Source organism: Chrysochloris asiatica, unplaced genomic scaffold (genome assembly GCF_000296735.1).
Source record: "Chrysochloris asiatica unplaced genomic scaffold, ChrAsi1.0 scaffold00078, whole genome shotgun sequence".
NCBI lineage: Eukaryota > Metazoa > Chordata > Mammalia > Afrosoricida > Chrysochloridae > Chrysochloris > Chrysochloris asiatica.
The window spans coordinates 12667414-12695139 of NW_006408596.1; positions in this window are offsets into that span (position 1 = coordinate 12667414).

Consider the following 27726-nt stretch of genomic DNA (forward strand, 5'->3'; position numbering starts at 1 on the left):
TGTGTGTGGTGGGATGTCCACAGTTGAGAGATGCTGGTCAAAATAACACTGTGAATTAGGACTCTCTGATTGTTAGTTAAAGATTCCCAGGTCAAACCCCTGCTCAGGGACTGGGAAGGGCAGGCGTGGAGTTGGTTGAGATTCTGTGTCCCGTCATTGTTTCCGGGCTGGTCCCATTCTTCCCTCTGACAGAGGACTTCTTTGGCATGGCAGGGTGGGATGGGGTCAGAGGCAACGCCACAAGAAAGTCGGCTTTTCTCATCTCCCTTTAGCAAGCCTAGAGGAAAGAGAAAGCCTTTCCTGTACTTCAGAGCCAGGGAAGACTCTGATTGGCCTGTTTGCCATCACTTACTCACTAGTTGGACCAATCACCATGGTCAGGTGATGGAAGTACTAAGGTATGGTTGTGTTGGTTGGGCCATATGACCTAGGTGACACGTGACTGAGGCCATTGAGGGAGTTCTGTGTTGGTTGTTTCTGTTAGAATTGCCTGGAGTCAGGGAGAAGCATGCTCGAAACCTCAGTATGTGTGAGGGATGTTTGTCCAGAGGAAAGGAAGCAGGGATGCAGGCAGACATCAGTACATGATGTGATTACCACAAACATTCCTGTTTCCTTCTTTCTCCCTGCCGCCCACACTGATGAGGGGATCATGCTTGTATCTATGTTCAGCAAACACCAACCCTGCCAGGACTTGCTACAGCTGAGGAGAGGGGCGGGGAATGTGGACTTAAGAGTCAGACATGTCCAGGACCAAACACCAGCTTCCTCCTTACTGGCTGTGTGTGTTTCTTTGGGCAAGGTACATATCCTCACTGAACTTGAGCTTCCTCGTGTTAAAAATGGAGATCATAGACCTTTTGCACACCACCGTTGAGGACTGAATGAGAAATACTTCATTTACTGGCAGCTAGGATAATGATAATGACTATTATTATCCAAATAATTATTACCAGTAATATTTTAGGGCTGAGGTGAGCAGATGGGAAAGGATTCCAAGAAGGGAATTTAGAAAGACAAACAGAGCTGGGATTGGATTGCAGGTGACCTAACCCGATGACTTCATTTAACAGATGGGGAAACTGAGGCCCAACACATGGCTCTGCCTGTATTTGTTCCCTCGGGCTGACCTCAGGGACTACGAAGACCGGATCTTTGCAGGAGACTGAGCCTGGAGCCTGTTTGCCTCGCCAAGTGCTTTCAGAAATTACGAGGCCACAAAAATGCTTTTTGGCTTGAAGCATCCACATGGACCCCTCCCGTCCTGCTCAGCCAGGCCTCCTTCCTATCACTGCTGGAGTCTGCATTGCCAGGATGGTGAGTCGGAATCTAGTTTATCTTTTTTTCTTTTTTTTAAATGCTCTGTTCCTGAAATGATTTAGCATGACTGGGTCTTTCTGTGTGGGCATTAGAGCTTTGAAAATCTTAGTTTATGGAGTGATCATTTCCCAACACTCCCAACGCGGAATCTGTCTTTCTCTCCTTCCCTCCTTTCATCCCCTCCTTCAACATTTAAACATCCATTGCATTGTGTCAGGCATCTTGCCAAGGGTGGAGTCAAAGTAGCCCTCATTTGCTCATTCATAATATTTCTCCAGTTCATCTTATGGGCCTGGCATTGGGCCAAGGACCCTGGGCACTGAGAAGACAGCGGGAGCCAAGACTGGCTATGTTTCTGCTCTTTCAGGGCTTACATTCTAGCTGATTCCCTTCTGGAAACTGGACATAAGAGGCTGGGCTGAGTGTTTTCAGTAAGGAAGATTGGTGTTGGGCAAGGCTAGACAGGTTAGCAGGGCCAAGGTCAGGAGAGAAGCTTGGAGCTGATTGTCACGGTAGGGCAGCCTATGAAGGGTGGTGACAGGCTGGAGGTGGGGGGTACTGCCCTCTCCCCCTCATCTAGCTCCATTTCCTCCCCCTCTCTCTTGGCTCTACCCACTGCCACTGAGTTGATTCCGACTTACAGTGACCTTATTGGACAGAGACTTAAAAAAGTTTCTGAGAACTTTTTTCCTTACTGCTCTGAAAACATTTTAGGTCTTTACGGGAGCAGATTGGTCTCATCTTTCTCCCTCAGAGCAGCTGGTGGGGTTGAAGCACTAACCATGCAGTTAGCAGCTCAACACTTAACCCACTGCACCACCACGGCTTTGTCTCTGGCCTCTAACTGCTTGACTTTGCCTCATGTTCAGAAACGGTTTGTGCTTCCCCCACCTCCAGCCTTTGCCTATACCAGTCCCCCTACCTGGGAATCCCTTTCATGCTCTTGGCCTAGTTACCACTGCCTCATCCCTCAGAATTCTGTTAAAATTCCTTCTGGAAAGCCTTCCCCAATTCCCAGCCAACCTTTCCCTGACAGACTAAGAGAGCTCCTGTTTTGTGCTCTCAGTGCATCCATTCCATATTACCTGTGCTGGTGATCACAATTCAAAGGAAATAATCACTTCTATCATTGCAAAATTGAGTGGTTTGGATGTGTTTTATGTGTGTGTGTGTGTGTGTGTTTTTTTTCTGTGAGATTATAAACTCCTTGTGGGCAGGGGATAGGTCTTTCTTGCTCCTTTTTATGTCTGTATCCCAGATAGTGTCTGGCCCATTAGAAGGCACAGTTAGTAAATACCTATCCTGTTTAAAAATGAATAGCTGAAGGAATGGATGAGTGGAAGAATAATCAATGCAATGAATGAGAGAGGTGTCAGTGAATGGATGAGTAAATTAATTGGAGAGTGGATGAGTGAATGAATGAATGAACTATCATCCGTAATGTCTGGAATATGATCAGGCTGGGAACCCTAAGGTCTGGCTGCTGCTTCTTTGTCCTACAGGACCACTATCATCACAGTCGATTCAGTGGGCTTTGGTGGGGTTTGATTTTTGGTGTGTGTGTCTGGTTTTTGTTTGTTTTTAACTCTGCCCTAGATATTTAATTTTTTGTTTTCTTTTCAGAATCATTTACTGGTCTTGCTTCCACATAAACCAAAAAAAAAAAAAAAATCAAACCCAGTGTCATTGAGTTGATTCCGACTCATGGTGGGTTTGAACTGCTGATCTTGTAATAAGCAGCCCAATGCCTAATGCACAGAACTGCCAAATGGAGACTCATTTTCATCCTTGGGGTCACTCTTATCAATTGCTCATGTCTGCCTTGAGCTTGGTGTTTTGGAAGCATGGCTTTGAGCTTGTTGGAGAATACCACTATCTGTTGGTAATGTCTTCCCTGCATATTTAAAGTAAACAGCACCGCCTATTCTTAGTTGTTAGCCTTGGACTTTGGGGACAGTTGTTTCCTGAGGGTATGGTTCCTCTGAATCCCTAAGCCAATTTATCTCTCAATATTAAGAAAATTCAGTGCTGACCTAAAATGACAATTCTGCAAGTTGAAATCTATGTCTTTTTCCTTCTCTCTGTATTTTCTTTCCCTTCAACTCTAGTTTCTTACAGGCTTGATCACAAGCCACTTGAGGGACCACTTAGCCCCATCTGGAAAGCCAAATTAACAAATTCAATATATTATTTTGTGTCTTGGGCTGAAACCAGAAAGGAAACCAATGCCTCTGGGGAGAATTTCTCAAAACGCTGTGTGGGACCAGCCGCAGTAGAACCAGTGGGAGTTACTGGCCAAGCAGCAGCTTTCCCTACCTCACCTTCTTTTCTTACTGCTCAGTGAAGTGTCCGAAGGCAGCATTATCCGTAAAAGGCAGTGAAGGAGGTCTGGTGAGGACAGAGTGATTTCTCTGTCATCATAAAACAGGTAGGGGTGGGAGGGAAGGCCAGAACCTGCTGGTTCTCAGCCTTAACCAGCAGTTCCCAGTTTTCTTTTGCCATACCCTACTCCACTTATTTTTAGCATGGGGCAATGGAAAAAGCAGTGGACCAGTCCTTGACAGATGATTTATGGTCTTGGCGAGGCTAGTTAGTAGCCTATGAATTTGAGGCCTCAATTTTCTCATCTATAAACTAAGTAAATGAACACTACCACCACTGTCACCATCACTATTAAAATCCTCAGCTTCATCATCATCACCCGTCACCAGTATCCATCATCAACGCTGCCATGGTCACAGTCACCGTTTATACAATAGGGCTCCAGCATGATTATCAGCACCATCCTCATTAGCACCATCATCATCAACTCCACCAGCACCACCATTTGCATCCTTATTCTAGGTACCCTTACCAAGTTCTAGCTATGTGCCAGATACTCTGCCACTCACTCTTCACAGTATAAGCATTTTCTTACCTTGTACACCAGCTTTATGAAGACTGTATCTATGGTTTATTCTTCCACTTTCACAAGAAAACTGAGGCTCAGAGAGGCGAAGCTTTGCTCTCCCAGTGAGTGGGAGAACCTGGCTTTGCTCTTTACAAATCAGTTATGAAACCTTCTCAATGATCTCTTAAAATCCATTACAGGTTTGAAAAAAAAAAAAAAAAAGAATCCTAGTGTCTCTGCAAGTTTTGTGATCATCGAGTATGGAGAGGACATCTGTTGCTTTCTGTTTTGTGATAGAGCCAGGAATGTTACATGAAAGATATCTTTGCCACTGTTAGAGTGTCTCCCTGATTTTGTCCTGGAGAATCTAATACCCAGAGTGACTTGTCTTGCCCATGGCCACATAGCAAGTTAGGTTCAGTTCAGGAAGCCATTAGTTTTTTCTCTAGCAAGAAGAAAGCTAGTGAAGAAGTGGCTACTTTTCTCCATGCTCACAGAGAAGAACTGGAAAGCAGGTTTGACTCCATGGGTTTGGGTTCAAAATCTGACTGTTTACTATTGTATGGTCTTGGTTGGGCAAGTGACTCACTTTAAAGTGTGGGTCATAGTATCTGCTCTTTGGATATGTTACCTTATTTAATCCTTATGATCACATATGTACCCGAGGCACATTGTGCGGGGAATCGAACCTGGGTGTCTGCATGGAAAATAGAAATTGTACCACCGAATCACCACTGCCTATCCTCACAATAAATATTGGTAAATATTTGGTACAGCTTGATTTTACTAGAACGATATAATGTTGTTTATAAATATCAGTGTAATTTGTTATTGTTCTTGTCCAGTGCTTCTAGTCGATTCTGACTCATGACGACCCTGTATAGAGTTTCTGAGGAATGGCTGATAGATTTGAACTGCCAACCTTGTGATTCAAACTGACCTTGTGGTCCAGTGCTTATCCTACAGCAGCACATGAAGAATGTATTATATAAAATACGTACTTTTGTATTAAATTCATTCTCTCATAATGTTTTGTTTTTCTGGGCATTATATCTTTTCATTATGCTGTCCCACTGTGAAGAGAAGTCATAGTATGAAGTGAACTGACCCCAGAATTTCCTTTGAGCAGCCTACAGATTTTCAGTGTAACAAGGCCTTTCTGGACTCACGTGGGTTAGTGCCTCAAGAGTCCTCTGGCTTTCCTGTGTGTGCAGCTAAGAAATTGACTTTTTCCCCCCAGTCAAATTATTAATTAGTTGCCTTATTGACTAATTTCTAACCACTCAGTCAAATTGGGTAACCAATCCAATTTGGATGGGAGAACAGCGAAAAGCTTTAGTTCGTCCATTTTTCAATTGGGTTGCATTTCATTGTCCAGGCAGGGGATTGAAAACAAGGCCTCACAACCTCCCCTTGATCACAGAATGTCCAGGGACAATACCTTTTCAGCAGTCTTTGAGGAGTGCTGGTGGCGTAGTGGGTTACGCTTTGGACTGCTAACCATAAGCAGTTTGAATCCACAGCCACTCCGTGGGAGAAAGACGAGGCTTTCTGCTCCAGTAAAGATCTGCAGCCTCAGAAACCCTAGACAGAGTCGCTGCAAGATGTATCTGATTCAACAGCACTTAGCAACAATAATCTAAGCTTCATCTCTCCCATGCACTAGATTTCTTACCGCAGAAGAGAGCATTTCCCCAAGTTAAAAGACCAGAACGAAAAGAGTTGGAAAGGCGATTTACTTCTGTGAAGCTTAAATATTCCATATTGAATGTCTCCTATGTACTAGACATGGTTACTTATTACTAATCATTATTAGACACTTTTTACACATTTCTCTTTTATATTATTCCTCATCTTAGCCAACAAGATGTCAGGAATGGGATGAAGGTGGAGACTGTCTCTATTTTATATGGCTACTTGCTGTAAAGTGTTTCTAACTCTTTAGCAAACATCTCCTCTGATATCTTCTAAGATGGACAGCAGTGAATATTGCTGCTATTTTAAAGGTAGTAGAACCAAGACGCAGAAAGTTTGAGCTGTTTTCTGAAGAGTAACAAATAGTTCCCCAACGCTTTGCATTGGCAGGGATCCTAAAATAGCTGGTGAGAGGGAAACAAAGACAGAATGTCTACCGGTTTGTCGATCTGGCTGCGAAGCAGGTATTTTCTCTTTCCCTTCTGGGTGATACAGAAAGGGCAGTTTAGTTCTGTGGACAAGAGTGAATGCTAGCCCCCCATACCTCCCCTGTCGGAACAAGGGCCCAAATCTCAGCTCCTTCTCTGAAAAATCCTCTTAGGGGAGAAACCAAAACAAACACAGCTAGCAAGTTGGCTTTGCATTTGGGGGGATTGCCTGGCACCACCACTCCACCCCAAACATGCTTTTGATTTGGTTTTATTGGCTAGTGAAAAGAATCATTTAATAGTCAAGAGCCCAGCAGTGACAAAGGAATTCAGGTAAATTAGTTTCAGCTCTTATGGAGACTGTCCTTCTCCTTTGGAATTTGAGCTTTAGAAAATAAAGTCTCCTTCTCCACTCATTCTGTCTTCCCCCTCTTTCCCCTAAGCCTTTTTAAAAGGAGTTTTCTTCCCCCTTCTAAATCCACCCCCCCACACACACACCAAAGAGTTTCTTTTCTTTCATACAGAGAGGTTAGAGAATTAAACTCACCCAAATATCCTAACTTCTGTGCATACAGAACATTCAATGAAATCCAAATTAGATGCATTAAAAAAAAAAAAAAAAAAGGTTGTTTCTTGCTCTGATCCTTAAAATACGCAGAAACACACTGGAAAAGCTTCAAAGCCCATTTTATTTATTTATTTATTTATTTATTCTCAAAGCCCATTTTAATAACTAACTACTTACCTGCTGAAAGCATTTATGCATCATTCCCCCTTTCAACCCCAGCCCCCAGTGCTTAAAACGCAGTTAAAGTTTAAGCTTTTAGTCCCTGAAAGTACCAACAATCACTTGCACAGAAGCGGCATCCATAAAACCTATAAGCTCAGTTTTCCATTACTCCCCTGTAATTAACAATCCAGCAGCAAATTAATGATCTGGAATCCACAAATTGGGTGGAACTAGAGGGCATAAACCTTTAGAAAGGGCTCCTGATGGTGCCTTTGGGTTCCACCATTTGATTTTTGACACTGAAACTCACTGATGCTTAGTATATTTTCTAGGCTCAGCCAGGAACTCTCCTTTGACAAGCCTTTCTACCTTTTCATCTCATCTATCTATCACTTTGTATTTCTTCTATATCCATGATGTCTAGCAGCTCGAAAACCCCATGATTCTATGATTCTTCTCCTATGCTTGTTAAAGATTCTTCCTTTTGTAGCACGGCTTTAGTGTCCTCCTCAGTGACGGTATACATTTCAGGTGGGGAGAAGCAAGGACCAGCAGAGATATTTTTAAAATATGCACAGGGAAAAACAAAAGAAAAACAAAACAACAGAAAAGACAACCCTTCTAAGGCCAGCTAATGTTTAAAAAACAATTCAGTGTTTTGACATTAGAGGCCTGAAGTCAAGAAATTTGAGGCTCCCCTAGACATTCTAGGCTCGTAACCTGTTGTTGGCAAGGAAGGTACAATGGTGTGAATTTTTCGTCAAGCGTCAGGTTAGAGTTGGAATTTCCTGGGTTTTTGTTGGATCGTGTCACAGTGAAATATTATATTCTTTTCCCTCAAATATAGATCTAATTTCCTTTTACAAAGAACAAAAAAAAAGTACACACACACACACACACACACACACATATATATATATTTTTTCTTTTTTCCCACCAAGTTACAAGAAAATACATTATCTCTCCCAGTGGGGCATTTTCTATTATTGGTTTTTCGGGGAGCTCAAAAACATGTCCAAAACAACCTTTCAAACCAGTTTATTGTGTTTTGTCACATGGACAAAAAAATATTTTGATTTATTTCATGTAGATATTTTGTGAACAGTTGTGTTAGACATTTCCTGAGAAATATTTCCGTCTCTGCAATCCTAAAAAAAAAAAATGCACATTTTAAAAGACTTCAGTTATTTTTGTGCCTATGTGTGTATGTGTTGGAGTGTTTTCAAGGTTTGTCATGTTTAAGATGTTTATTAACTTAAAAGAATATACTGGGAAATTAGAACTTTATAGAACACAGACATTTCTTAAAAGCCAATTGCTTCCAATAGTCTTATATATTTTTTAAGCAATTTGTTTTCTTTCTTCCTATAATCACAGAATGTTTTAAATATGAGTAATTATACCTTGATGTACCTCATGATTTAAAGTGAACCTTTGAGACATGACAGTAAAGTGGATTCTGCATTTCGCAGTTCAATAAACTCAAAAACAGTTAAAAAAATAAGTATACAACTGGATTTGTTACTCTTTCAAAATCAGTCTTAAATATATCCCTTTTCTGAGCGGGTCCGTGGGGGGTGGCTGAAATTTCAGATCGGAACAGAGTCATAACCCACATCAGGAAAATCGGCACTTTAATGAGAGAAATGAAAAAAACTTAATAACTAAAGCTTCTCCAAAATGACACTTGAAATTACATCAGAACTCCACACAGTAATGCAAAAGAGGAGCCTTTCATCTGAAACATGAAATGCTTAATGATTTCAGTGAGTTCGGACCTCCCCAGATTTGGGATCAGCACAGCATGCTCACTGCTTGGGTTTCCTTTCCATCTCGGAAATAGTCACGGGAATGATTTTTCCTCTTCTTTTCTTCTCCTTCCCCTTCCCCCTCCCCCTTCTTCCAACATGAAGGTAATTTGTTTTCTCTGGAAGATTTGGTGGGGTGGAAGAAGAGCAAAGTAGCTCTAGAAAATACCAAAGTAGCTGAGAATTTTCTCAGCTAGTTTGAAATTGCATTTCCAAAGTAGCTGAGAGTAGTCTTGTTGGAGTGTCAGATCTGCTGGGGGAAAAAGTATGGTTACAGATCATTTTTCTCAGCCTAGTTTTCAGGATTGAATGTATTTGCCTTGGGGGGGAAAAAAAGAGAGAAGGGAAAAGAAACTTTACATTTGCAGAGTGTCTAATGAACTAGTTAACATTCTGACTATCAGGAAAGACGAAACCATTAAAAAATAAACAATTTTCAACCACTTTTACCCACATGCATCCACTCTCTCTTTCAGTTCCTTCTAGCAATTTGAAGTACAGGAGATTAAAGTCTTTTGGAAATTTCCAAGGTCAGACCTCAACTAAAATAGGATTAAGGAGGCAAGGGGGAAAGAATAAAACAAAACAAAAAACCCTGAAGAGAAGTGTTTTATCCTCTCTTCCTCTAACTATCTGAAATAAATCGGAAGTTATTTTTTGAAATCCTCTGGCCAGTGGCAGCTCTTCAAAGGTTCTAAGACTGTTTAAAAAAATGACTTACCCACTCACCCCTCAGCCCCCTTTGCCCTCCTCCATTGTAAGAAAAACAAGTTGTAGAGGGATGAAAAGGGGCTCAAGGTGGAAGTTGAGTCCCTACCAGCTGCTACTCCAGGGGGCACTGTAACATTAAGAACCATCCTGGAACGCCATGCTAGTTGGATCATTACTGAAAAGAAGAAAAATCCACCAGCTTTGCAACTGTTTTGAGATCATCCAAACCAGTATTCCAACAAAGGAAATGAAAAAGGGAAACTACGTATTTTCTCCTGATTTTTTGTTTTTTTTCCCCGTTTTCTGTATGTAATGTTTAATTTCTGCACCAAGGAATTTCTCCACCGAGGAAATACAGCCCTGGATGGGAAAACACACAGAGATAGAGCAACCGTCTTGCCCACATGTCTATAAATGTTTGTTGTTGTTGTTTTTTTCTCATTCCCCTTTCTATCTCCTTTGCTACTTTCCTTTTCTCTTCCTCTCTCCCTTCTTTATATTTGATTTTTGCTTTAACTTTTCTCTCCTTCTCTCCCTTCCTTTCTGCCCTCTTTTTCCTGGCTTTACCTTCCTTTCTCTCCTCCTCTCTCTCTCTCTCTCTCTCTCTCTTTCTCATTCACCTCTGTAAATGTTTTCTTTTATCTTTTTCTCTTTTTCCTTCCCTTCCCTTCCTCTGCTCCGTCCCTTCCCTTTTTTTTTCTCCTTCTCTTTTTGGCCGCAGGTAGATAACAACACAAGCACGTCTTTCAGTCTACCTTGGTTGCATTTGTTCTTGCTGCTAATTGGATCCATCCTTTTTAAAAGTCTTTTGGGAAGTTGCTTGCCTTTTCCATCATCAGATTCGAGCTAGGAGTGCTGTCTCACAATACATTTTGATAGAGCTTAACAGTAATTATGAAGGAACTTCAAAGCAAAACTATGTGCGCTCTCTGTCCTTCTACGCACACACACACATACTCGCACCCTTAATCCTAGCCCCGCTAAACCCACACAAAAACAAAAATGAAAACAAAACACCCAAAAATCTTTTCAAACAGGGCAGAAAATTGGATTGAAGTTACTTAGCAGCCAGTGTTTTGAGTGTAACCTCCTCACTCCAAGATCTGGAAAATAATGAAAGGACCCCATAAAGAAATAGAGCTTATTAGACTAATTTCCATTAGAAATGTTATTTGATTATGCCTCAAAGTTTCAACATTGATACGATGCAATAATACAATAATAAAAAGCTGGTGAGATACATCTAATTAACGTGTTACAACTGAACCTTGGGCTGACTTATTCTTGTTTCTAAAGTGAATGATGTGGCCCTACTGAATTTGTGCCTTTTGAAAAGGCTAAGAGCAAACATTTAAAAAGAAAAGACACTTTTACATTTTAACCATATTTAAAAACCCCACCCAATTCTGGTGTCTGCCTTTAAAGAATCAGGATGGGGTCTCCAGGTTTCCAAGAGAAAAAAAAAAAAAAAAAACAACACATACACATTCATTCAATAAAATATTGAACAGCAGAACTGGATGTTTCATGATGAAATGTTCTCCAGGGATTTGGACTTTGTTATAAATGAGGTTTGATCTCAGGAACTAAAAATATTAGAAAGGAAGGAAATCCACAAAGGGACTGAAAATACTAGGAAATATTAACCAAATCCTCCCCTTGCATAAAGAACTGGAACTTGTGGGTACTTCTGGAAGCCGGAACGAAGCACAAAGAGCTAGAATCCCAAAGACCTGTTTCTTGTAGAACCATAGTTTGCTTGCGCTCAGCTGGAGGACAACCCTCAGCTGAGTCGAGCACTTTTAAGCAGGGCAGATGGAAACACGCCATGTGTGTGTGCAGTTGGGACTGTTTTCCATATATTTGTTTAAATGTATGTAGATAAGGATTTAGGAAAATTTTCAGAGTGTGCAAAATGCTCTTTTAAGTAAAGATGCTCCTTGCCCTTCTATCCATTTTGCCAAGTCACTGATTTGATAATTGAAATAAGAGGTAAAGGACAAGCTGAATCGGGGATTTTGGGTATGTGATTTTTCTGCTTCTCCTCTCAGAATAGCCAAAATTATTTGAAAATGAGAACACCCAGTGTTTTCTCCAGATTTTAATGGGCTCCAAAAATGGAATCACCTGGAAGGAAGAAGTAAGCCCGTTTGATCTTAAAAAGAAGTGCTTGTCACATGAAATAGTAATCTACTCATAAAATATACCTGCACTGAGTTCTTTCTCCTTTGGAAATGGACTCATTCCTCCCAGATATACTAAGTTTTCTTCTTCTTCTTTTTTCCTTTAAATTTTCTTTGCTTTTGTTGTACTATGATAGTCTTGTAAAATTGCTGGAGACCATAAATCCCTTTGCAAATTGTGATGTGCTGATTTAGGGGTCTGGATTAAGAGTGTGTAAATCCAAAGTTCTAAAGACTTTATTGCTATTCATTAATATAACTTTTTAATGATGATAATAGTAATAATAAAAATAATTATACACAGGGTCAATCTCTTCCATGTTTCTCATCTTTTCCTTTAAATGCCTAAAAAAAAAAAATTTTGTTTTGAAGGAGCAAGAGGCTTTATTTGTAAATGCCTATGCCCAATAGTGGGCTATTAGCACGGTAAAAGTCGTATGTTTCCATGCCTGAAGCTATACCATCCAATTCTCTTCGGCAGCTTTGAAATGAGGGAAACATTCCATGTGAGCTGAAAAACAGAAAAGTGTGTTATAGAAAGAACCAGAAGGTGGCACTCTAGCCTCTGAATACTTCTGATGTGGGGCTATTCTGTTGTTAAGGAGTTCTGGTGAGTCAGTTGTTAAAGTGCTCAGCTACTAACTGAAAGGATGGTGATTTGAACCCACCAGACACTCTGTGGGAGAAAGATGTGCCAATCTTTGTCTGTAAAGATTACAGTCTTGTCAGTCCTCTGGGCAGTTGTGCCTTGTTCTGTAGGGCCTCTGTGAGTTAGGATTGACTAGAGAAGGGTGGGGGGTGGGTAGGTTCTATAGTTTGAACAAGAGTATGGACAGGCACTTTGAGGCTCATTTTGGAGAGTCAGCCGTACCTCCCAGAGTCACACAGGCATATTTGAATGTGATCAAATCTAGGCGCTTTATTTGGTGGTTTGCTGGGCTTCTTCGCCTTTTCATATCTTTTCTCTTGATGTGGGTGAATTTTGTCCTGTTGCCTTGAGTAGAAGACAAGACTGTGACTTCCTAGGATTATCCAAATCCTTTTAGGCATTCAGTGGAGTGTTTGTGGGGGAAGTATTCTTTAGTTAATGGTCTAATTCCAACACCTTCATATACCCTGCGGTAATTAAAGATATTCTGGATTTCCTTATACTTTTTAGTAAAACAGTTTGTTGGACATAAATAGTGATGATGGAGGGAGAGAAGGGAGCAGACTAGGGTGATGTGACTGTCTGCATTTGTGGGTGTAACACTGTGAGAAATGGGGGAGATAGTTGGACATATGAATACAATGATTAGACAGAGCTGTGGATGAGTATAAAAGAGAAATACATCATGAAGAGAGGGTCACATCATCTGAATCAAAATTGCAGAAGCATGAACTCACAAAGGATCTTTCTAGATCACTTGTCAGTATGAACAGCAAGGCAGGGATTTCTTGTTGTGATACTCAAGTGCTACCGTTTCCTTGACAATTGCTGGTTATAGAATCTTTGCTACAGAAGATGTGAAATTGGAACAGTCCTGAAATCTAGGATGGGGTGGGGAGGTATATGTCTACAGTATGGGAAGAAAGAGGTGAAAAAAGGAAGTTTTCATTTTCATGGAGACTGGAAGGTCTTTGTAACATAGCTTCCACAGCAGAAAAACCTCAACAGACTGGAACCCGGCCAATCAGAACCAAAGAAGCAAATAACCAGGAAACAAGTGGCTATGGGAAATATATTAACAACAGAAATAACACAACGTCTTCACGGTATATCCTGGAGTCAACAGAAAGCAGCTCTTAATCTCTGTTGGACTTTTCTGAAAGTCTGAATTCATGTGTTTAGAAATACCTATTTTTTTGGTTTATTCAGTGTTCTGGTTTGGGAATTACAAAATAGGAATTAGAAAAGATGGTGGTCTAATCCAAGCCTTCCTTCAGCACATAAAACCAATAGGAACAATGATTGCCAATGATAGTGAATCCTGGTATGGTGCTGTATGGTAAACACTGGACTGGTAACCACAAGGTCAATGGTTCACATTCCTTGGAAACCCCACACAAGGTTGCTATGGGTTGGAACCATCTTGATGGCACTTAACAATAGTCATAGCTATAGCCTGGTAGCGTAGTGGTTACGAATCAGGCTGCGAACCTTAAGGTCAGCGGTTCGAAACTACCAGCCGCTCCGCGGGAGAAAGATGAGGCTTTCTACTCCCCTAAAGATTTACACCCTCGGAAACCCTGTACAGGGTTGCTATGGGTCGGAACTGACTCGATGGCACTTAACAACAACAACAACAGCCTAGCTAGTGCTTGGTTAGAGCCAGATGCCAAGCTCGGTGATGTAACTCTATGACCTCGTTTAATAGTCACCAAAACTAATGAGGTGACTCTAGTATCATCTCATTTTACAGCCAAGGAAGCCAAGTCCCAGCAATTTTAGGTTACTTGCCCAACATCCCACAGCTTGAAAGATGTAAACCTAAAATTCAAACACCTAGGAGAGTGAGCCTTGGGCTAGGCTTATTTTGGCATGATTTGCAAGCATACATTATATGGCAAGAAAAGGGTTCACTGTTAATGAAGAAAACCATGGAGCCAGGAATCCCCTTTGCAGTTCCTTAGAGCAGTGCTCCAGGTAAGAAAAAGGTAGGAGACTCTGAGAAGTGAGATTGTAAACTGAATGTCCTAAAGGGAAACTGTTAAGGCAGAGTCTGAGAAAAGTCACCCAGCCCTGGGTAGCTGTGAACTTTCCATCGTACTCTCATATAGTCCAAGTGCTCAAGTCGGGCCTCGATGCCCATTTACCTGATACAGTGCAGTGAAAGAAATAATGGAGTTTTCTTTGGAGCTCAGAAATTCGAAAGGGAAAGACTTTGCAACATGATAGGACTGTGCTGCTCTTCCTCCTGTTCCTCAGCCCTGGCTCACTGGCAGCCTCTGGCTCAAATAGAGCCCCACAGCCAAAGAGAGGGCACTGTCTTGAGAATCTCTGCCTCCCATCTTTTCCTTTTTCTTTTCGCCTTCTCCATGACCTTGAAGTGACTTGTGATGGAAGCCAAGTTTGCTAGTTGAGGCTCTGTGGCAAAGTTGGCTTCCTTGGAGAACTTGAAGTGGACCTGTTTGGCTGGATTTACCTTGTAGGTACAAGCTGATTTCCTTGTTGGGACAATGGCAGGGGAGATTTAATCTTCTGTGCACCTTGGGGTTGGAGGAAAAGGGGGGAGTTTGCTGTTTGTACAATCTAACCGTTTTAATGAGGAAAATTCAGCTACTTTCTTCTTGGACGCTCTGTGCCCCCGGCCCTGACTTGATCTTAATTATTTATGTGTTCTATTCACTGGATAAGTATTTGTTGAGGGCCTGTTATGTGATAGACGCTTGAAACTTGCCACCGACAGGGCAAAGGGGTGAAGGAGAAGAAGACTTCTCTAATAGTGTCATCAGTCCTGGCAAGGCTGCAGTCGCCTGTGAGTGCCCAGGGGAAAAACTGAATTGAGCCCTTCCCGTGGGAGGCAATGGCAGGAGCATAAAGACTTCCTGTTGGAGGTGACATCCAAACCAACGCCAGAGGCTGAGCTAAAGCTCACCAGGTGAAGAAGGTGGGACAAAGGGAATATTTCAGGCAGAGGGAAGAGCACATGCAAAAGATTGCTAGTGAAGAGGGGAGGAAGATGCTGGAAACTGCACCAAGGTTCTTTAGCAGGGGCCCAGGAGGCTGGAATTGGGGTCTGGTGAGTAGGTAGGAGCTTTGCTGTGAGCCACCTGTTAGTTATCCGGGTAGTCATGGAGAACACTGCATCGTAACTGTCAGGGCAAAAGGCTTACTCAGCCTCAGAGTGAATTTGGAGAATCATGATTTCTTAAAGAGACATCATCTTTCCAAAAGTATTGACACCATCTCCATTCCATAGTCGTCTGTAGACTCTGGGATGCAGCGACTCAGCAAGTAGAAGCCACAGGGTCTCTGTTGAAGCTGAGATGTAACAGTGACACCAAAGAGGAATAGAAGGACCATTCCAGTAACCACAAAAGTCAGGAAGAAATCAAACAAACCCTGTGGAACAGTATCTTGTAGATTGTTCTTAGTTCTATTTTGGGGAGGAGAAGCTAGATCTCAATGAGAAATGAATGTTTGGCAGTTCATAGTGAGCAGCAGCCTATGTTGGCAAAAGAATCATTTTTATTTTCAAAGACAGGGATTTTTTTCCTCTCCCTCCCAAAGAGGGCCTTGCACCACAAGCATCTTTTTTTCACAAAGAGAAAACATCTTGTGTATTGTGGCCATTTCGCCGTCTGCTCGGCCGTCCTTCCCCACTGGAAGTAATTGGGGGAGAAAGGTCTGGGGAACATATGCTTTGATGTTTGGGGTAGGGGGAGACCTTTTCAACAAATGTCCGTGGCAGCCACAGTGATTGAGAAAGGCACATCCGTTTTGGAAAATGCCTGCTAATTAAATGAATGTTTTCAACTGGAAAGCATGTCTGAGCTGCTAAGATACATCCCCGATGAAGCTGGAAGGAATGCTTTAGATGTTGGCCTGAAATGAGCGTTTCCATGAGCTTTTCATAGACCTTGGTCTCCTCCAGTCTCAGATATCACATCTCATTCATTCGTTCTTCCCCTCTACAAATGTTCATTGAGCTTCTTAGGCCCAGGCCAGAGTAGGTGTTGCGTAGACGGTGGTAGAGAAGGTAATGAAATTCCCTACCCTGATGGGACCTTATGTTCTAATGGGTAGGACAGATCTATGGTAAGATATGATAACAACTGGGTGTGTGGAGGCAAACAGACTCGGATTGCAGTCTAGTCTACCCTGTTGATTAATGTGTGATTTGGAACAATTGCTTAGCCAGCCTTTTCCAGCTTCAATTTCTTCATCTGTAAAATAATACTTACCTCATAGGGTTACCATTGTGTGTCCATTTGTCAGACCATGGTGGCTTCCATGCTGCTATGATACTGGAAGTGATGCCATTGGTATTTCAAATACAAGCAGAGTCACCAATGGTGGTTGTTGTTAGGTGCCGTCGAGTCAGTTCCAATTCATAGTAAGCCTATGCACAACAGAAGGACACACTGCCCAGTTCTGTGCAACCTTCACAAATGTTACATTTGAGCCTATTGCTGCTGCTATTATGTCAGTCCATCAGTTCTTCTACAGTCTTTCTTATTTACTGTACCAATTCACATGCATAGGAGGCTATAGAAAATACCATAGCTTGGGTGAGGCTTTAGTCTTCAAACTGGTATCTTTGCTCTTGAACACCTTAATGAGGTCTTGTTCAGCAGATTTGTTTAATGCAATACATAGTTTGGTTTCTTGACTACTGCTCACGTGAATGTTGATTGTGGATGTAAGCAAAATTAAGTCTTTGACAGCTTAACTCTTTTCTACATTTATTATGATGTGATTTATTAGTCTGGTGGTGAGGATTTTTGTTTTCTTAACACTGAGGTGCAGCGTATACGGAAGGCTGTAGTCTTTGATCTTCATCAGTAAGTTTTAAGTCGTCCTCATTTCAGCAAGCAAGGTTATGTCATCTATATATTGCAGATTGTTTGTGAGTATTCCTCCAATCTTGCTGCCATATTCTTCGTCATATATCCAGTTTATCAGATAGTTTGATCAACATGCAGATTGAATTAAGTATGGTGAATTCATAGCACAGACCTTTCCTGATTTTAAACCATTCAGTATCCCCTTGTTTTGTCTGAATGACTGCCTCTTAGTCTTATATAGATTCCTCGTGAGCACAATCAAATATTCTGTAATACCTATTCTTCAAAATATTATCCCTTGCTTATCATGATCCACACAGTTGAAAGTGTTTGCTTAGTCAATAAATCATAAATAAACATCTTTCTCATATTCTCTGCTTTCAGCTGAGATCCATCTGACATCAGCACTGATAGCCCTCGCTTCATATTCTCTTCTGAATCTGTCTTGATTTTTTGGCCATTCCCTGTCAATGTACTGTTGCAGCTGTTTTTGAATTGGCTTCAGTAAAATGTTACTTGCATGTGATATTAATGATATTGTTAGATGATTTCCGCATTCCCATTGCACTCTTTGGAATGGGCACAAATATGGATCTCTTCCAATCAGTTGGCCAGGTAACTGTCTTCCAAACTTCTTGGCTTAGAAATCATACATGAGTGAACGCCTCCAGTGCTTCATCAGTTTGTTGAAAGATCTAAATTTGTGTTCCATCAATTCCTGGAGCCTTGTTTTTGCCAATGCCTGCAGTGCAGCTTGGATGTCTGCCTTCAGTACCATTAGCATAGCTTCTAGTATCATAGCAACATGCAAGGCACCACAGTACAACAAATTGACAGACAACTGGTGGTCACCTATGGTGGACAGATTTTCATGGAAACTCTAATGTGGGGATTGGTCAGTTTTGCCATTCTCCTGGGTTTAAAAGGAAACATCTTGGTGACATAATGGCACTCTTTGCCATTTTGCATCTCTTCAGCCATGCTGAGTAAGATCTAGGAAACCCTGGTAATGCATTAGCAAAGTTTGTGCTCTTTCTCTAGATCTAAGAAAGACTAGAAAGAAAGACCTGGGGGTTTATTTCTGAAAATCAGTCAGTGGAAACCTTATAGATCACCACAGAATATGATCTGACTTGCTTGCTTTGAATTCATCACCACAGTGGGTAAACTGCTAGAAGAGAGAATCATGTTTGGTGAAGTGGAGGACCAGTGAAAGCAAAGTAGACTCTTAGTGAGATGGATTGGTAGAATGGTACAAACATACCAGTGAGCCTGAGGATGACATGGGACCAGGCAACATGAATTCTGTTGTAATAAGGTCACCAGGAATAAGAGTCAACTCAATGGCAGCTATGTCTGTCTGTCTGTATGCCTGCCTATCTATCTGTCTATCATCTATCTATCTATCTATCTATCTATCTATCTATCTATCTATCTATCTATCTGAATAGCTTCTTTTTGAAAGATTACCATAAGGTTGGTCCCTATGAGGTGGAGGTTAAAATTGTCCCAAATGTCCCACTTCTTCAAGCTGCTGTACCACTCCGTCAGCTCTGATATCCACAACTCCTCCTCCTTTCAATATTTTATCTCACGTCTTCTGTAGTTTTCTGCAATGTCTCACCGAGCTCATGGACTTTCAAGGAAATGGCTCACATTGCTATGGAGGCTGGCAAGTCAGGTCAGGCACTAGGCCACTGGCTCAAGTCCCAGGAACTAGAGGTTAGATGGAGACAAGCCAGATGCAGGCTCCAGAGTCAGAGAGTGAGCGATGCTAGTGTTACCACGGCTCCCCAGGTCTTACTCGGCATGGCTTTGCTTGTTGTAGTTAAGTGCCATTGAGTTGGTTCCAACTCATAGCAACCCTGTATAGGGTTTCCAGGGAGTGGGTGATCAGCTTGAGCTGCTGACCTTTCAGTTCACACTGACCTTGCAATCCAGTGCATTAACCCACAGCTCCACAGAGATGCAAAATGGCTGAAAGTGAAAGAAGACGTTCTTACTTGTTTGGTCATGCAAAGGAGTGCTCTAAGACTCATATCACTAAGATAGTTAATTTAAAACCCAGTGGAATGGCAAACCTGACCCTTGTTAGTTTCCTACATCCTATTTGCATGGTCCTACCCCATCATTTCATGGGAGTTTTAAATTCTGTGACTGAAGAACCATATCAAGTAATCCACCATACCATTCTATCTATATCTTATGGAGCAAGGATGAATATTCAATAAGATAATGCAAGTTCATAATTTGGTCTATATGAAGAACTTTATACATGTGAGTTATGCTGACTGTCAAGATCAAGGACATCAAAACATTTTAAAAGAATACATTCATGCTTGTTTTAAAAGTCAATAAATATAAAAGCTCCCAACATAGAAAGTGGACGTCCCCTTACCCTGCCATGCTAATTCTGCCTGTGCTTTGGTGTAGGTTGATCATAATTGTCAGTCACATCAAGCTTACATTTGAAAGGGGTATCTATTGCCTTACTAGGCTGAAAAGTCCAAGGCAGCACTATCTTCACCCACAGCTTACCCCAGGGCTTTAAAAGAAACCACTAGCTTGTGCTTCTTCAGTGTAGGGTAGGTCTTGATAGCTTAACCCTCAAGACACCCAGTACCTCCAGACTTAACCTCTTCCCTAAGGAAAAAGAGTACCTCTTTGCTTATAGTCCTAGGCAAGGCCTATCGACAGTGAATGCAACTCTGTCTCTCTCCAGCCACACATACACAAATACACACAAACATATTCTAACAATTGCAAACTTGCTTTAAAATAGCACTTAACAAGCGTATAAAGACATCATGGCCACCTCAGTACATAAAGAGAAATTGTGCTGTCTTAAAACAAGAATTTTAAAATTCTAAGGGCCTTTGAGCTCATTTAGCTAAAGTTCTTCCATTTTACAGAGGGGGAGACTGAGACTTAGAGACAAAGGGGTCTTGCTCAGATTCTCACAGTATGTGGTAGAGGCAAGTCATGAATCGCTTTCTTCTAACCTTTAAGTCACATTGCATTCTGCCTCCTTAAGTGCATTTCCACTGGTCTCAATGAGCTCTGGCCACATTGGATCTATGAAGGAGGCATGCACATGACCTACTGAGAGCCCAGGACAAAGAAAACAGGGTTTGTCTTAGAAGGAAGTTTGTGTAGCATCTCTGCCTTGTATTTGTTAACTTTCATTTTATATTGACAACTGGATGGCCAGTGTTCTGGGGAAGGGAAGTATTTAGTAAGAAATTCCTAGATGAGCAAGGAACTTAATGGTAATGGCGCTATAGGATCAGCACTGGACTGCGGCCCACAAGGTCAGCAGTTCAAACCCACCAGCTTCTCCTTGGAAACCTTGTACAGGGTCATTATGAGTTGCAAAGGAGTCTGTGGCACTTAACACAACAATAATATGCATAATTTTAAAGTCCAAACTGATTTAATGGAGGGGTTGTCATCATAAACATAAACACCTGTAAAGGAGTAGGAATTTCCTTAACCAGATCACTGCATTGAATTTTGTTCATGGAAAAAGAGGTCTTTTACGCTGTGCAGCTCAATACCATTAGCCATATGTGACTATCTGGTGCTGTAGGTTAATGTGTTGGGCTGCAAAGTTGGTTTGAACTGCAAAGTTGGCAGTTCAAGCTCACCAGCTGCTCCTCAGAAACCCTATACAGAGTCACTATGAGTCGGAACTGACTCGACGGCACTTAACAACAACAATTGAAATTTCTTTACCCAGTACAGTGAATTGCAAAGTAGACTTAACTTCTCTTCCAGTTTCCAGGAAGGTACCTCTCCTCTGAAACTACAGCTATTTTTGTTTTGTTTTTTTTTTGGGGAGGGGGGAGTGTGGGGGTGGCTGGAGGTTGGGAGATGTACACCAGAATACTCAGGAATATATAATCATTTAAACAATCAAAGGGCACATTCTGCAAGCGTGCCTCCTGCCTGCCAGCACACAGCCTTTCTCTTTCCATGAGTCCACAGTCCTCAGCTGCTCCCTCTCGCCATGTCCTCATCTCTGCCTCCATCTCTGGTGTTGCTGCTTCTCTGGATAGGGTCCTGCATTCTGCTCGTGCTCTTCTCCCTTAATGGTCCTAAGGTCCTCTGTTCCTGGACTGTAAGATTAACTGCTCCCCCTGGTGTGGCACTGTGGGCTAATGCCTCAGACTGCAAAGTCGTTTGAACTTCAAGGTCGGTGGTTCAAGCTCACCAGCTGCTCCTTGGAAACCCTATACAGGGTCGCTATGGGTCAGAATTGACTTGACAGCACTTAACAACAACAAATTTGTTACAAAACTTTTACCTTTACAGTGTGACAATCGTTAATTAGTGATGATACCAACTACTTGCTATTGAGTCATCAAAATCTTATCTCCATCTCCTTTCACCAGACCTGTCTAGACAAGATGAAAACCATTCAGTGGGGATTCTGCCTTCCCCTGCACACTCTGAAATTAAACCTCCTCTTGAAAACTTGTAAGCCAGTCACTTTGTGCCTTTATAGCCCCCCTCCCCCATTTTGGTGTCTAGGTTGCTTGTCCCTATCACCTGTGCATACATAGGGGGTAGGAAGAAGACTTCTTCCCTCTCAGTTGGTATTTTGAGCTACTACATCCATAAGTATAGGTCAGGTTCATCAAATTGTACCAATTTACACTTGTTTCCTTTATCAAAAAAAAAATATATCTTCTTTTAGTGAAGTTCTGATCATCAAGCCACTGGGGCTAGGTCAGATGGGTACTATCTACAGGTTTGGGCATTCTTGTATGTCTCCCTTCACTTTAAATCAGCAGGACTCTCCACTCTCAGCTCTAGCCCTGTATGGCTATGTCCTTGTCCATGGGCTCAGGAGTCCCCACCTCTCACTATACTTCGGACCACCCGGCCCTTCCTCTTCTCTCTCTTATCTCCAGGTCACAGGTGTCTATGGAACGTGGTTGAACTCAGCCCATATTTTCATTGTTTCCTTTCCCCTACTTCCACTCACCAGTAGACCAACATGATCGCCATCAAGCTTACATGGCTGCTTGTGTGTTCCCTTTGAATTTCAGTCTTGGAAGGGGATTGTCCTGAAGGGATTTGATTTCTTGCCTTGATGGCTCTCGTGCTAACAGCTTGCTTGTCCTTGTAGTTGCCATTCAGATTGCCATTTTTGACTATTCCTGCTGGTCTTTATTTCAAGAAGTATTTTCTGTTCCTCTAGTTGCTCCAGACTGGTCTGCTTGTCCTTTCAATTGGGAATGTCCCACCTCAGAAGGTTCTGGAAGGGGCTCTTAGGATTACACCTAAGGTCCTATAAAGGCTCTGCAAGAAGCGTATTTCACTAGGCAAGTTCTAGAACCCCTTTTAGGTATTTTATTGATTTATAGGCTGAATATGGGTTTACAGGCTTTATGTAATCATGTGAAACTAAGGCTTTTTATCTATCACTCACAGGAGCAAATAATGCAAAGCCTTGCCATTGGTCATATGTGGCTATGATGCAGCTGAAATGCTTGTTATTGTTGTTAAGTGTTGGCGAAAAAGAGGAAGACCCTCAACAAGGTGGACTGATACAATAGCAGCAGCAATAGGATCCTCTGAAATGATAGTATTTTGGATATTTTGAGTTAACTACTACTTTCTTCTGGCACATAACAACAACGGATATGTTTAGTTACCATTGTGTTTGCATTCTAGTTTGATTGGACTGTGCTGACCTAAGGACCCCTAGTGGTGCAGTGGTTAAGCACTCAGCTGCTAAGTGAAAGGTTGATAGTTGAAACCCACCAGTTGCTGCATAGGAGGAACATGAGGCAGTCTGCTTCCATCAAGATTTCAGCCTTGGATACCCTGTGGGGCAGGCCTATTCTCCCTGTAGGCTCGCTATGAGATGTAATCAACTCGACTGCAGTGAGTCAATTACATCAACCCCAACAGTCTTGAGCCGCCATGATTTCAGCTGGAAATTAATGTAGAAAAAGATGGAAAAGAGACACAAACATGCTACCACCCACTCCCACTGCTGGACTACAGCTCAGTTCACTCCCTGCCACGGCCTTCTGTCTCTCAGTTGAAGTGGCTCCATCTGTGGCTGGCAGCTCACACAGTAGGTACAAAGCCCCTCTGAGGCCACCCCCCATGACACCCAGCCCCAGCCGTTGGGCTCCAGTGTTTGCAGGGTGGGGCAGCTATTTCTCGGAAGCACTTGTTGGAACAAATACTGGCCAGGTGATTGTTTGCGGCTCTGAATTCATAAGATGTTCTTTAGAAAGCAGAAAATGTTTCAAGGGAGTTTGGAGAGATGAGTGTTTTTACTGGAACGAATATTTTGCTCTTTGTCAGGCCTTGATTATATCTGACTGCACTTCTCTCTGTGAATTGAGTTGGGGGAAAAACAGTTCATTTAAAACTTGAAAACAACCACCTTCTCTCCCAAATTGCATTAGTCTTTTTCATCCCCTAAACAGCAGTGTTTGTGTGAAAGCCTGGCTCTCCCCGTGCACACATTTCCTGTCCCTGGTTGGTTTTCCAGAGCTGTCTCTGTAAAGCAGTTCACCTTACTCAGGTAATGATAGTCACTGTGAAGATACTTTGGCATCTCATTAGGTCATTTGACAGACACAAAGTCTTTATGCAGTGGGTGGGAGGGTGGAGATTCTGGTCCAGTCAACAGTTAGTGAGTGATTACTATATGCTCAATGACATGTGAAGGACTTGGTCATCATGAGCTCATTTAATACTTTCCATAGCTTTGTTGGGAGTCCTGGTGTGGCGCTATGGGTTAATGAGCTGGACTGCAAAGTCAGTTTGAACTGCAAGGTCAGCGGTTCAAGCTCGCCAACTGCTAATTGGAAACCCTTATACAGGGTTGCTATGGGTTGGAACTGACTCAACAGCACTTAACAGAAAAAACAGCTTTATTGGGCATGGATACCCCATTTTACAGATGGCAAAACTGAGGATCAAAGCAATAAAGTGACCCTGCTGAGGTCTTGTAACCAGTTAGTGATGGTGCAGAGATTTAGACTAGGGCTCTTGACTCCACTATGTGCTTAACAGCTCCCTGCCTTTCTCATATGTCCACATGCCTCCCTCATAAGTTTATACCAGTATGGCAAATGAGGAAACTGAGACACAAAGCGATGAATGGACTGCAGCTGTTCATACTCTTTTAGGTACAAGTGGTAGCATACCCAACTGAAACTGGATTTCACATAAATGTGCATTTAATGTACAGGTAGTCTCTAACTTACGACATATTTGAGTTACGATTAACTGTCCATACGACCGTCTGTTTGTTTTTATATTGCATGGTTAGTAATATGTACTGTATACAGTGTTGCTGCATGTAATTTGCTGATGTTATCATTCTCAGATGTTCACTTGCAGATGTTAAGGGTTGTATGTATAAAGATACCAATAATAAAAGGCAATAATAATGACAAGTACAAAAAGATGTATTCAACTTATATCAGAACCAGTTTATGACACAGTCATCAGAATTGAACCTGGTCATATGTTGAGGATCTCCCATAGTTGGAAGTTTAGCAGTAGGGCTAGCTTCAGGCATGTCTTGATCTAGGAGTTCAAATGACACGTTCAAAATTCTGATTTCTTTTTCCCTTGCTCTGCCCTAGGCAATGTTGAATTCTTGCTAGATGTGGTTCCCTATGTGGAACTAAATTGGTTAGAGCAGATTTTGTATCTGGGTAGAGTCACATCTGTAGGGATAGGTGCCACCCATTTTAGAAATGGAGAAACGGAGGCTCCCAGCAATGGCATTTCTGTCGAAGGAAGAGGAAGTTTCTTTCCAAGATGCCCCAGCCAATGTCTTCTTTCACCTCTTGCCTTAGTTGTGTTGCTTGTTCAGCCCAGACCTAGTGTGACTGGGAAAGATTACATATACTAACTGAATATAGGGATGGTGTCGTTTTATTTATACCATGTAGCTGGAAATTGGAGAAGAATGAAGGGAAGTGTGGAGTACTGTTCTCAGTAAGTATATATGGATATACATAGACCCATTCAACACTCTGTATGGTTCATACACTTGACCCACACTCTTCAGTAGAACTTGTATGGTCAAGACTTTTGTTTTAAGATGTCAGACTTTTTTTTTTCCATTAGCATCACTTCTAAGAACCATCTGGATTCTTTAGCACTATCTAATAAATATTCTATGATGATAGAAATGTTTCATACTTGTGTTGTCCAATATAAGAGCCACAAGTGACTCCCAATGTGGTGGTGATAGTTAGTGGTTATGTGCTGTGGAGTCAGTTCGACTCATGGCAACCCTAACTAGGGTTTCCAAGGCTGTAAATCTTTATGTGAGCAGAAAGCCTCATCTTTCTCCCACAGAATGACTGGTAGTATCAAATAGTTGACCTTGAGGTTAGTAGCCCTACTTACAATGTGGCTAGTGAAACTGAATGATTGAATTTCTCATTTTATTTCATTGTAATTCCTTTACATTTTTATTTAGTTATTATTAAACATCTGAAGTACGGTTAGTGTGACTAAGGACCTGGGCTTTACTTTTTATTTCATTCTAATTGGTTTAGATGTAAGTAGCCACGTGGCTAGTGGACACCATATTGGATAGCCTACATCTGGACACCTGGGCATTTTAACTTGGTTGAGGAAGGGCTAGGTGGCAGATTTGTTTTTGTCTACCTGCTTAAACCCGCTAACACCCAAGAGTAAAGAACTTAGGAGGATGGAATGAGATGCACACAGGTACATGTTTGGGCATCTTACAGGTATTGGCATGGAAAGGACATCAATGCAGATAGCTGAGGTATCATGCAAGCACTAAACAACTCAGTAAGAGTGCTGGTTATTCTCAAACATACCTTAGAACTGACCACATATCTAGACTAGCACTGTGCTAGACAAGCTTCTGGGTAAGGTCTGATCCCAACGTGGGCGGTTTCAGCTACCAGGAGAATGGAAGGTGTGGCGGGAGTTCACAAACTTTTCTCTGAAGAAATCCCAAAGCTTATTCAAACCCCTGATGGGTCTGAGGTTGTGGTTTTATGTATTTCTTTAATGTCTTGGACTTTTTCTTTCAGAACTAATATGAGCTTTGTATTCTACTCCATAGAACAACCATATTTACATGGTACAAAAATAATGACGTATCTTGTGAATCCTCAAGCAAGTGTGTTTACTCTAGGACCCTGTGACTCAAAGTGCAGTCTGTGGACAGTGGCATCAGTATCACCTGGAACTTGTTTAAAAAGCAGAGTCCCAGCATTTTGACACGAGCCCCCGAGTCAGCACATAATCCCCAGGTGATTTGCTTACAAATTAAAATTTGTGTAGCACTGTTATGTAATTCATCCGTCCAGCTATCCATCCATCCATCTGTTACATTTGCTTTGAACATCTCCTTTGTACTAGACACTGTTCTGGGCCCTGGGTTTCTAGCAGTGGACAGAAAGAAGTTCCCATCTTATGACTATCCAGACCAATAGTGTAGACAGATGTTTAATAAGTATTTACATTGAAAAGGAGGGGTGTAAGAATCCATAGAATCCATATGTCTGGTAGGGCAGGATAACTCAGTGCTGGCTTCTTGGAGCAAATGACGTTTGAGTAGAGACCAGAAGGATGGGCCAATGGAGCGAGTCAATGGAAGGACTGCAAGGAGTCAGAAAGCAGGAGTGCTGTCAGGATGGAAGGTTGGCTTATCCTGTCCCGTACAACTGCAGTAGTCATTCATTCAGCAAACAACAGAGATTAGATGCCAATTCAATTTATAGCCTACACTGTGTTTTAAGCTGCGGATGAGATAGTAATGAAGATTATAGATAATGACAATTAATGCTTAAATGACCTGAAATTAAATTCAGTTAAATTAACCCTCATTAACAGTCCTTTGAAACAAATGCTACTATAGTCCATGTTTTACACAAGGAAACAGAGGTAGAGAGAGATTAACGAATTTGTCAACAGTCATGCTGCAGAGCTGATATTCAAACCTGCAAAGTTCGGCTCAGGAGTTTCTGGTTTAAATCATTACACTATAAATAAGACCTGAGACCCACAGTCAAGGACCCCACTCACTGACCCATCAGATCCTCTTCCCTATAAGCCTTTCTAGGATCTTTCATCCCAAGTAAACATCAAGTTCCCCGCTTCTCAAATTGCTCAGATTACTCTCCTAGATCTAAGGCTTTGTCTTCCTTCTCTGGGGTTAACTCCAAGTCCTCCCTCCCTCACATCTTCTCTGCTTTCAAACGCAGACAGTAGTCTGTTTTCCCACAGGAAGCCTCTCATCTATGGAGTTGAGGCCCCTGTGAGTTTTATGGTCTCTAACTTCGCTGTCATCTCCTTCTCTGCCTTTTGCTACAGCTTTACAAACACCACTGCAGCTTGTAAAGCACTTGATCAAGGCCATACACACTCTGTCACACTCACCCATAGAGCCATATACACATCTTCACACACACTCACATTCACTCGTACACACCTACACACA